This window comes from Schistocerca piceifrons, chromosome 4, assembly GCF_021461385.2.
Source record: "Schistocerca piceifrons isolate TAMUIC-IGC-003096 chromosome 4, iqSchPice1.1, whole genome shotgun sequence".
Lineage (NCBI taxonomy): Eukaryota > Metazoa > Arthropoda > Insecta > Orthoptera > Acrididae > Schistocerca > Schistocerca piceifrons.
Genome location: NC_060141.1, coordinates 635,023,444 through 635,035,702, shown reverse-complemented (window position 1 = coordinate 635,035,702; position 12,259 = coordinate 635,023,444). Strand labels below are relative to the sequence as shown.

Sequence of the window (12,259 nt, the reverse complement as noted above, 5' to 3'; positions counted from 1 at the left end):
GCCGGACCGTTTCTTCCACGTGGTTCACCATTTATTCAGTACGAAATTAGAATTATATATTAGTACCTTCAGCTTCTGACGGGCGTTGATATATATATCAACGGGGACAGGTGAAAATGTGTGTCCCGACCAGGAGTCGAATCCGGGATCTCCTGCTTACATGGTAGACGCTCTATCCATCTGAGCCACCGAGGACACAGAGGATAGTGCGACTACAGGGACTATCTCGCCCACGCCTCCCGCGAGACCCACATTCTCACCTTATATGTCCACACACTACATTCATAGTGTCCCTACTCAACACACTCATTACTCGTGGAAGACATTCTTACCAAGTCCCGTAATAGTTCGGGTAATATGTGTGCATCCGCATAGAAGAAGGAGGTCATGGGTGGTATTGCCAGAACAGACACCATATCCATAAAAGTATATATTTATACAGTATGTCTACGAGCTCCTCTCATTGAAAGGGGAAATTTTCACTGGGCATAAAATTATTGCGCAGACAAAAAGCAATTATTTCACATATCCTCCATCGTGGGATGGACGCGCTACTTTCACTGTTTTAAGATCTATGTAATAGCTCAATTTCGTTGCAGCATAATTGAGCTTCGCATGATTTTTTTCCTTGTAAATACTTGACAAGGACGGATTAAAATTGAGGGCAATGGATCCTCAATGACAGTAATAATTTCCAAAAAATGACAAATGTCTACTTACTTGTTTTTTTTTCGAGAAGTCGCTTTCTTTTCTTCAGTATTCAAATTGACGATTAATTTCTTACGAAGCAGTGGGGAATATCGCTTAAGTATATTCTTTTTACTCCAATGGTTTTACATCACTAGATTTACCGTTGTGTTTCAATTAAAAAGTAATTTTTTCTCAATCTGGATTGAAGCGTAAAGTTTCATTTGATTTTCGGTTTGAGGCCATTTTCTTCTCTGTAATTCTGTATTATTAGGAGAAATAAGAGTTTAACATAGTGAATACTAACAAGGTCAAGCGGCCGATTAGGTAAGCACGTGTACTTGAAACGGGCTCTGCTAGAACGGTTAGTGTGATGGAAGGGGAACTCAGCATTCATAGAGAGAGAGAGAGAGAGAGAGAGAGAGAGAGAGAGAGAGAGAGAGCGTGCGTGGGGGTGGGGCAGGCTGTGTGAGCCTCTGGGGCGCCAGTGCCCATATTCTTGCATTTGCCCAGCCCTGCCTTAATCGTCTTCAGCTCCCACGTGCCTCTACATGTGTACGTACGTAATCTCCTCACCTTTCATCAGGTCGTCGACTACCAACAGTTTTCTTATCTTTTTCAACCCGGGAAATAACTCTTACCAAGCATCGAACACACTTTCACTTGGGTAAATAGAGTACCTCCATTTCATTACAGATTTAATTACGACCTCCACCTCAGTCTGTTCCATGATGCACTTGTTTTCCTGTCTCTCATAGAGAATCTCAATATGCGTCTGTCCGGCATCAAGGACCTACATCTGTGTTCCACAAGCCACGGAGGGTGCAGTGTGTACCACTATAACTTCGTCTAGGTGGCCACTGCGAATACCATGTAGTCGTGACGGCGTTAAGCCTTAGTTTTCCAGTATCGGGATGACACTCCCTGCATTCTGCCCTATTTTAAATTGGATTACCAATATCTTGACGGTTAAACAGTTTTATCACAATTGGGTAAAGATTGTTTGGTCATCAACTCATTATCGTTTGAAATAAATCATTAAATAAGTCTGTGTACCTCTAGATATGACTCTAATACCGCGAAACTAATTGAATGAAATAGAAACCTCTAAAAGGGTGTACTAAATTTTTTCTGGCAGTGTATATATACACACCTTCGAAGTCAGTAGTTTCTTACTTCATTACCGAAAAATGTTGTAGCATAAAGAAAGAATCAACCAAACCAAAACAAGTCTAGTCATGTTCTGCCGAAAAGAAATATAAACAAAAAAGGGGTAAAAGATGTAGCATAGGATGTTCCATGATGTTTAAAAGTAGAACATTGTGCAGGAATCTCGTGGACATTGTGTGTCAACCCCTTAACAACCTGTTCAGCAATATTACATAAAAAATGCATTTCTTCACAGGTGACCCCATATGTTGCCCGAGGTCTACTTCATTTGTGGGTGGAATAAACTTCCGACGATTCTTCTGATGGATTTCAGTCTGACATCTGCGTAGTTGTATGTGATCGTTTCACTTTGTCACTCTGTATGCTTTGTGCTTACTCCTAGGCATTTTATGGATATTATTGTTTGCAGTGTTTCTTTGCGTAATCACCTAATTGCACAATAATGGATCTTCGTGGCGATGTATGCACAATACGCTACATTTTGTTGTGGGTCAATTGCCAGTTTCTCCCCTAAGCATTGATCTTCTGCAAGTCTTCCTAAGACTTCTCTGTTGTACAACAGAATCACACACAAAAACCGTCACTGAAGTTCCTACGTTATGGACTTGGTTATTTATAGATATTGTAAAAATAATGGTCCTTAACACTCTTGAAGATTTCTTTTGACAATGCTACACTGTGTTCTTTTTGCTAGAAACTCGTCGACCCAATCACACAGTTTGTCTGGCAGTCCATATGCTCTTATTTCGTTCATCACGCGACAGTGCAGAACCGTATAAAACGCTTCCTTGAACTCAAGGAACACGAAATCTACCGAGACGCGCGTTTCTGCTGCTTTCTAAGTCTCAATAACTAACTGAATGAGCTGGGTTTCACGCGATCGTTGATTTCAGAATCCATAATGAAACCTGCAATGGAATCTTTGGCCTCCAGAAACGCCTTAATACACATTCTCCAAAATTCTACATTATACTGGCGTCAGAGATATAAAGCCCACAGTTTTGTGTGACAGTGCCATTTCTGACAAGGAAACCATCTGTTTCCTTTTCAAAATATTATCCTCAGTATCTGATTTCCATAAGTCAATGCTGCTAAAACACGCTGATTCTAATCTTTCCGTTCCAGAAACATCAGAAGTTTAGTTATACTGTGCAAGTAAAGAAACAGTTGTTGTTAAGATTTCCCTTTTTTTGGTGAAATCTACCAAAACCAAATCACTTTCACAAGCATCACAACTTAGGTGATTAACTGTATAATGTCTAAACAGTGAAGTTGTTGAGACTCACCACTCGAGGACTAGCCAGCAGCAGCTTCTAGGTCGCCTTATGGGAGCCTACATAAATCTGCACAAACCTTTGATAGGCTGTAACTTCTTATCAAAGTGTTCTGTATTATCTCAGTCGCTTCAGAAACAGAGAGCTGATTTTGTATCCCATATAGTTCCTCTGTTTTCAAATAGTCCACGTTTCCCCTAGGCGTTTCTGGATACAATTTAGACAATTACCAAAGTCCCATTATCTCGTATGGTTGCAGGACTAAGGAAATAATGTGCAATACTTACGTACAAAAGAATGAAGACATTCACTACAGCCGAAATGTTCTTCGCCGGAGAATTCACCAACTGTGTTGAAATTTAAATGTTTTATAGACATAGTAATGGGCTAAAATTTAATGTACAACCGGCTTTAAATAAAAAAGTAATAAAAGATTTGGTTGTGGCAACCCCCAAAAATCGCAGCAGATGTTGCTAAACTAAATACAAATGAAAAAGGACATGTGGGGCATAAATTAGCAAAAGCAATTAAAGCTGAACAAAATAAAATTTCGAATGAAGCAACAGTCATAGTAAAGATTACAAAACTGTTACTTCTATTAACGAAAAGCTTGATTCAAATAACGCAATAGTTACCAAAGCGGACAAATCAAATTCTATTGTTATTGTTAGTAAAGAGCAGTACATTAATAAAACATTGCAGTTTCGGAAAACGATATTACAGAAATCGGCATTGATTTAACAAAAAAGGTACAAGCCGAGTTAAAAAAGCTGTTGAAGAGGACTTTCTTCCTCTTCACAGAAAAGAAAAAATACGCTGCTCCGTCATGAATGCGAAAGCTCCACGACTTAGATCCCAGTTTCAGGTACATAAGGAAAATTGTCCTGCTAGAGTAATTGTGAATTCTAGAAACAGTCCTTTATGCAAAATTACTAAAATGCTCGATAAAATTTTAAAAGAATCTTTCGTGTTCGAGGATAAGTTTTCAATCACTAATAATTCAGCTTTGATCGCTGACACGGCCCGCCTAGTATCTCTAGACATTAAAAACCTTTATGCGAATGTGGCGGTAAATGAGGCCGTTAAGGTCATCAAAGAAAATTTGCTTGAGTACAAAACACTGTCTCAGCAAGAAATAGTCGAATTCATCGAACTGTTAGAATTCGTTCTGAAATATAATTATTTTTCTTTTAACAATAAAAAGATGGACTGGCTATGGGTTCCAGTATATCTGGAACCATAGCTGACATCTTTATAAATCATTTGGAAAAAAAGACTCCTCGTTAACCCGCAACATCCCGTGGATAAAGTTGTATATTACAAACGCTATGTAGATGATACGCTGCTTCTTATTGATGTACAAGAAAAAGAAGTTGCAGAAATAGTAAATAAATTTAACGAGTTACACAGTAAAATCGAATTCACTGTGGAAGAAGAGAAAAATGGTGAACTGCAATTTCTCGACTTAAGTATTAGGAAACAAAATGGTAGACATGTTTTTAAAATATTTAGGAAACCAACCACAACTGATGTGTTGATACAAAATAGTTCCTGCCATCCAAATAGCCAGAAACTTTCTGCTTTTAGATATTTGATAGGTAGAGCCTTTAGAGTCCCTATGAATGAAGAAGACAGAATGACTGAGCTGAACATCGTGAAACAACTAGCCAGAGCTAACGGATATCACCAAAACGTTGTCAATAAATTAATACGACAGAAACAGCGCGCGAATTCAAGGAAGAAACCGCAAATAATATTACGAGAGTCACAATACCATACTTCGGTGATATTTCGCAAAAAGTGGTTAACATTTTCAAACCTTTTAAAGTTGATACCGCTTTTCAGACCAATAATACGCTGCGGTTTAAACTAAGAAATAATTTACAGCAGGAAAGCGATAAATGTGAGAGAGCTGGGGTCTATAAAATTCAGTGTAACACGTGCAAGGCAAGCTGTGTAGGCCAAACTGGTAGGTCCTTTAAAGTACGTTACAAAGAACATAGCGATGCTTTCCGGCTTAATAATTCAGAAAAGTCAGCTGTAGCCACGCATATTTGAGAAACGGGACACCCCAAGTTGGGAATAGATCTGGATCTCGTTATTTTACATAGACAGGGCAAAGGCAAAAAGCTAGATCTACTAGAACAGCTGGAAATTACGATACATAGCGTGGATAATCAGAACACACTGAATGAACAGCTAACTGGTGATAAAAATAACTTTTTCAAACATTTCACTGGTTTCTTTTAGTAACTACATTTTTAGCAATGTTGAACACCATAGGCGACACTATTTTAGAGTTTCTTACATTTTGACGACTATGTGGAGATGCACCTTGGAAGACACGGCTGCAAGAAGGGAAGTAGCCACGATGTTTTAATATTATTATCAGTTTTATTGTGCCTGGTGCATGTTCCATTTTAGCGAGTTTTAACAGGTTCTTTTACTTTTTATTATTCTGATAATGGAAGCTTGACTTCCGAAACGCGTCAATCTTAGTGTTTTACACTATAAACAAGTGGTTGACCCGATATATTTTTTAACATTGACATGCACAACCACGACCTCTCATCCAGTATGGATAAAATCCAAGTTTTATAGATCATTTACTTTTTCGTATCAGTTGCACATTTTTTCTTTTTTTTTTTTACACAACAACATAGATCTGAAAATGATTCAGTTTGATCGAAACTAGTCACATCGTAAAAAAATGCGCAAATGAGGCAGAAAAATAAACTATACAAAAATATGTAAATGAAAATATTTTAAGGCCAATGTTTACTTCGATTAAAAGGCCTGAGAGGCCACAGTCTGTTTCTAAAAGGTATTCACTGACTTAGCAGCATCTTCACACGTAATGTCGGCAATTGGCAACTGGCCTCTCAGCCCGGAAGCTTTAACTGAAATACTCTTTTTTAGCATTTCAGAGAGCACGAAGGAACACCACAATTTCTGAGGTTTCCGAAGCGATGTATTTCGAAGATCTGCTGGGAACCACATTGTGCGGCATATCTTATAAGGATTCTCAGCTGTGATCGCGGAAAGAGAACACCTCGAAACGTCGCTGCCGTTCTGGGAAAGTTATGGCATCGCACCGCAACGTACGGTGCATTTCAAGGTAGCGCAGTCAAAACAGTGAGGAGTTTAGAGGAGAGCCTGGGAAATATAGCGGGCGTGCGCTGACAGTGATTGCCGCGGTGAGGCAGGAGTGTCCGGCCGGAGCGGAGTTAACATTCCCGACTGTGAAACACGGGCCATCCGAGCTCCTTCAGCGCCCAATAAAATTAAATCTCGGCGGGCGTCCGGCCAGCCGGACGAGATGCTAATCTCATTTGGATGGACGGCCACCCGCTCCGTGGAGCAGCCCTTAACTCTCCTAAAATATAGTTAGGCGCGCCGCCCGCAGAGGGCGTCCGGTCCCGAGTTTCGGCAACGCCGCGAAACGCGGGGAAGTCCCGCACCACGCGCTGTGCCAGCGGGGATTCCCCCCTCTAGCTGAAGACATTTCAACCTAGCGTGTTCCTTACTCATACTTTTCCGGTTATAGGCCACATTAGGTGTAATAATACGCATGTTTATTAACTCAGTACACAAATCATTAAGTAAGCACAACGATACTGCAACGCAAGCGGACGTAACAACTGACTAAAGTGCTCGTCATTTATGACGGCGACCGAGTTTAGGTTCGTTCTGCGCATCTGACGTCACAAAACAGTGTCAGCCAATGAACAGAGAACAACGTTGCCAGAGCTCGACTGCAGTGCAGAGCATGGACGAGTGTCTTCAGTTTTAGAAACGTTCAGTCATAAATAAAGTAATTGAACAAAAGCAATGTCTTGATAGCAGACTTTCTTTTATAGAAAGTTTGGAAAAAGCATTCTTTATACCAATTGCTTCATATTCTATTAATTAATTAAACCAAACAAGCAATAAGCCTCCTAATTCAGGCGATAGCAAGGAAAGGCGTTTGTATCGTTCTCACTAACCGATTTTTCGCAATAAAGAACAGCGGTAATTGTTTATTTCGTATTGTACTTCGACGAAACGTGAGTAATTCATAATCATACCAACAGTGTTTGTCGGTATTTTGCGTGATATTTTGTAGTCCTCCAGGAGATATATTGAACGATGAGCTGCGTTAGGGAATGGTTAAAGTGTATGGCTGCTAAGTGAAAGGTTCTGAGTTCAAACCTTGCTCGGTGCTTAATATTTTCTTGATTTAAAAACAATATCGAAGTGTCTTACTTCATGAATTTTATTCGTTTGAATGTAATTTTTTGAAATTTCTACTGGCAACTAAAGTCGACCATACGGGAAATATACACTATGGGCTTGTACCTATGCAAACACTTCAAAATTTCGTGCAATGGTTTACTACATCTAATGCTGCACAATAACTGCGTTGAACATCGAAACAAAATTAAGTCATTTATGGGGGGAAGGTATCAGTCAAGAAGATATGTAAATATCAAATTTTTGGACCAAATAGTTTTTGTGAAATCGAATGATAAAGTGTGTCAAAGCAGTCGAAACACCATGTTTCCGCACAGGCGAGCAGTGCAGTGATGACAAAATCGCGCACATCGCGGAATGCATGGAGCACGTCTCTGTAGCAGCAAAATGGTTAATGCGGCCGTGGTGGCTTTACTTCATAAACTGCGCGCTCCCCCCTAAACGTAAGTTTGTGAACTGTACTATGGCGCTGCTTCTCTTGGCGTGTACAACTGGCAACGCAGCAATCTTCCGCGTCTGGGCGGGCATGCGCAAACCGCCAAGATAAAAGAATTGAACTATATAAAACTGACAGTCATGGCACTTCTGTACAAAAGTTTCTGGAACTTTTGATAGACATTTCCTCCCCAGTTATATCGACGATGGGCTGTAACGTACCATGTTTCGATAGATCGTTGTTGATCTCCTAAATCTTGTAGATGTCCAGTCGATCTATTTCCTCGTTCAACACCCTGAGGACAGTTTCTGTCTTCTTGTACTGCTGGTTCAGGAGGCAGTCGTATTAAATTCCACTCATCTCTAGTTCTATGTTGTCTTAAGGTTTTGAAAGCCTTCATCACCTCCATAAAGCAGTTTCACGACGTGCAGCATATTTCTCAGCTTGAAAACACAAGATAGCACACAGCTGTATTTTTCCAAAATTTATCTACAATCTGTTTCAGTTGTTAACAGACAATCTTCAGCTTTGAAACTTCCTGGCAGATTAAAACTGTGTGCCCGACCGAGACTCGAACTCGAGTTCGAGTTCGAGTCTCGGTCGGGCACACAGTTTTAATCTGCCAGGAAGTTTCATATCAGCGCACACTCCGCTGCAGAGTGAAAATCTCATTCTGGAATCTTCAGCTTTATTTTGACGGCATAATTAGATGTGCTACAACTCATAATCGTAGCATACCAGAAGACGGCATGTTAACGACTGAAACCGGGTGCGTAATAAATTTTGGAGTAATATAGCTGTGTGAAGTTTTGAGTTTTCAACAGTTCCTTGAAGTTGTAAAGCATCGTCTTCTTAAAATAGTGTTTCTTACCTGTTTGACTACACTGGCACTGATACATGGTAATCCCCTTGACAAATTCTGTGAAAAAATTTACACAATTATATTCTTTATCACCAATTTGATCTCTGATTTCTTCTTTGGCTTTATCTCCTGTTTTATGGACAGGTTCTACATCGACGTCTACATCTGAATGGATACTCTGCAAATCACATTTAAGTGCTTGTCAGGCGGTTCATAGAACCACCTTCACAATTCTCTATTATTCCAATCTCGTGTAGCGCGCGGAAAGAATGAACACCCATATCTTAGGCAGTAGGCAGTCTCCTTAGTAGGTCTGTTACATGTTCAAAGTGTCCTGCCAATAAAACGCAGTCTTTGGTTAGCCTTCCCCACAACATTTTCTATGTGTTCCTTCCAATTTAAGTTGTTCGTAATTGTAATACCTAGGTATTTAGTTGCATTTACGGCTTTTAGATTAGACTGATTTATCGTGTAACAGAAGTTTGAGTTCATTTTTGCACTCATGTGGATGACCTCACACTTTTCGTTATTTAGGGTCAACTGCCACTTTTCGCACCATTCAGATATCTTTTCTAAATCGTTTTGAAGATTGTTTTGATCTTCTGATGACTTTATTAGTCGATAAACGACAGCGTCATCTGCGAAAACAACCGAAGACGGCTGCTCAGATTGTTTCCCAAGTCGTGTATATAGATAAACGATAATGTGATCCTTGGCTGATGTCCACGAAGCAGTTCAGAAGGTAAAGTTGCAGTTATTGTATTTGGAGTTGTGCGATAAGTTATCAATGTCTTTTCCTCTCTTTCCCAGTTAACCTTTTACACGGTTTCTCTAGAAGCGCTGGCTAATATTTCTGTTTCACTATTTGGAGCAGGGTGAAACGGAGTCTTAGTCAGGTGTCCTATGTCATTCCTGCCACGTAAATCTTTGAATTGCGTTGATACAACAAACAATCCTGCCGGAGTAAGAGCCGCAGGCAGCTAAGCTCTGTATTACAGACTGAAAATACCACTTCAGCTGTAATGTAGTTTCTTTTATTTTTCATTGCTTAGACCACAACCGAGATGGCGGCGCTCGGGATCACAGTACAAAATTATCACACCTGATGATGGGCATATAATACACCGAAACCGGTCGTGGCGTAAGCACTGTAAAATAAAAAAAAAGAACTTAGCAACTGAAGCGGTATTTTCAGTCTCTGCTTTGATACAAATTGTGTCCTATTGTCTAAAACTGTGGTCTTGTGGAATCCTACTGTGGCAAAAAATATTTGTAGCGCCTTTCTTGTGTTTTCTGTAGTTGTTGAGATGATTTCAAATATAAATGGGAGCTGTGAATGTATGTCCATATCTATGAACTAGGATGTTTTCCAGCATGGTCCAGCGTAATCAGCGTGAACCATTACCCAACTAAGTGTTTCTTGTGACCAGTTTCGTAAATTCTTTTCGGGATTTTGTTTTGCCACGTGGCGAGGCTCACATCGTGAAACCGTTTCTTCTATTTATTTCTCCCTTTATGCCCGCCAGCAATATTTCCTTGCCATTTATTTCATCCTGACGAAGCTCAAGTAGACGGCCACTGTGGCCGAGCGGTTCTAGGCGCTTCAGTCCGGAACCGCGCTGTTGCTACTGTCGCAGGTTCGAATCATGCCTCGGGCATGGATGTGTGTGATGTCCTTAGGTTAGTTAGGTTTACGCAGTTCTAAGTCTAGGGGACTTATCCTTTGTTACGTAATCTTCAGTTAGACTGGATTCTTCGAAGGCTATGATATCGATGTTACGGTCAATGCACGTTTGCTCAGACAGTCACGTTTGTCTTTTTGAAAGTCCTTTAACGCTGATGGGTGAAATACGGATAGTTAATCCAAAACGTCATTTTTGTTTGGCCCTGGGAAGAATCTCTATTCCAGCTTGCTTTCTTGCGCTGTTGTTTTTAATAGCCGTGAGAAATCTTTAATTTACTATGGTTGCCTGTGGTGTAGACTTTTCGCCATCCTGCCTTAGCAATCCGCTGTTCTGGCTACGCCATCTTGGAGCTTGTACGCACCACAGATCCCTTTACCGAAAGAGATATAAATGAGGCTATCAAAACACTGAAGATGAGGAAATGAGCCGGCTTGGATGGCATATTCCTAGAATGTATAAAACATGTTTGGGAACAGAAGGATGTAGGCTGCTGTAGTTACTCGGAGATGAAGAGGTTTTCACAGGATAGAGCAGCATGGAGAGTTGCATCAAACCAGTCTTTGGATTGAAGACCATGACAACAACAATTGGGGAACATGGAAGAACTTAGTTGAAGAGCTTCTACAGCAATATACTCGAGGCTGAAAAAGTACCTCAACAGTTAAAGATTGCACATACACTAGCAGTCCGCAAAACCGGAAGGCCAGTAGTTAACCACCTAATTGCACTGCCGAGCGTGTGCTTCAAACTATTGAAACGACTCGTTGTTAACAGAATTCAAGGAATAATAAATAATGTAACTCCAACATATCAAGCTGGGTTCAGAAGATAGCGCAGTTTATGTAAACGGGTTCTAACCCTGACATCCTACAGTGAGGCTGGATTCCAGAAGAAACTAAAGACACCGGTGGCCTTTGTTGATCTGTCAGCAGCATATGATACTGTGTGGATAAATGAAGCTAAAAAAGTGTATTCCAAGTAACAAATTGACGACACTTGTGGGGAATATGTTAATCAACCGTCACTTCAAGGTTAGCGTTGGACAAAAACAGAGTATGTCATTTACCGTAAAAAATGGGCATCCCCAAAAATCCGCCCTTCTTCTTCAACCTGTACACCACTGAAGCACGAAATACCACTATCAAAAAGTTTTGCTGTGCCGATGACCTTTCCATAGCTACACAAACCAGCGCACTCGAAGAAGGAGAAAATACACTCCTGGAAATTGAAACAAGAACACCGTGAATTCATTGTCCCAGGAAGGGGAAACTTTATTGACACATTCCTGGGGTCAGATACATCACATGATCACACTGACAGAACCACAGGCACATAGACACAGGCAACAGAGCATGCACAATGTCGGCACTAGTACAGTGTATATCCACCTTTCGCAGCAATGCAGGCTGCTATTCTCCCATGGAGACGATCGTAGAGATGCTGGATGTAGTCCTGTGGAACGGCTTGCCATGCCATTTCCACCTGGCGCCTCAGTTGGACCAGCGTTAGTGCTGGACGTGCAGACCGCCTGAGACGACGCTTCATCCAGTCCCAAACATGCTCAATGGGGGACAGATACGGAGATCTTGCTGGCCAGGGTAGTTGACTTACACCTTCTAGAGCACGTAGGGTGGCACGGGATACATGCGGACGTGCATTGTCCTGTTGTAACAGCAAGTTCCCTTGCCGGTCTAGGAATGGTAGAACGATGGGTTCGATGACGGTTTGGATGTACCGTGCACTATTCAGTGTCCCCTCGACGATCACCAGTGGTGTACGGCCAGTGTAGGAGATCGCTCCCCACACCATGATGCCGGGTGTTGGCCCTGTGTGCCTCGGTCGTATGCAGTCCTGATTGTGGCGCTCACCTGCACGGCGCCAAACACGCATACGACCATCATTGGCACCAAGG

The 12,259-nt window shown here is 41.1% G+C and overlaps 1 protein-coding gene across 1 annotated transcript in view; it reads left to right on the top strand.

Annotated features, from left to right (window-relative positions):
• The window catches only part of LOC124794967 (protein slit-like), an 807,859-nt gene that overhangs the window by 706,732 nt on the left and 88,868 nt on the right, over positions 1-12,259 (top strand).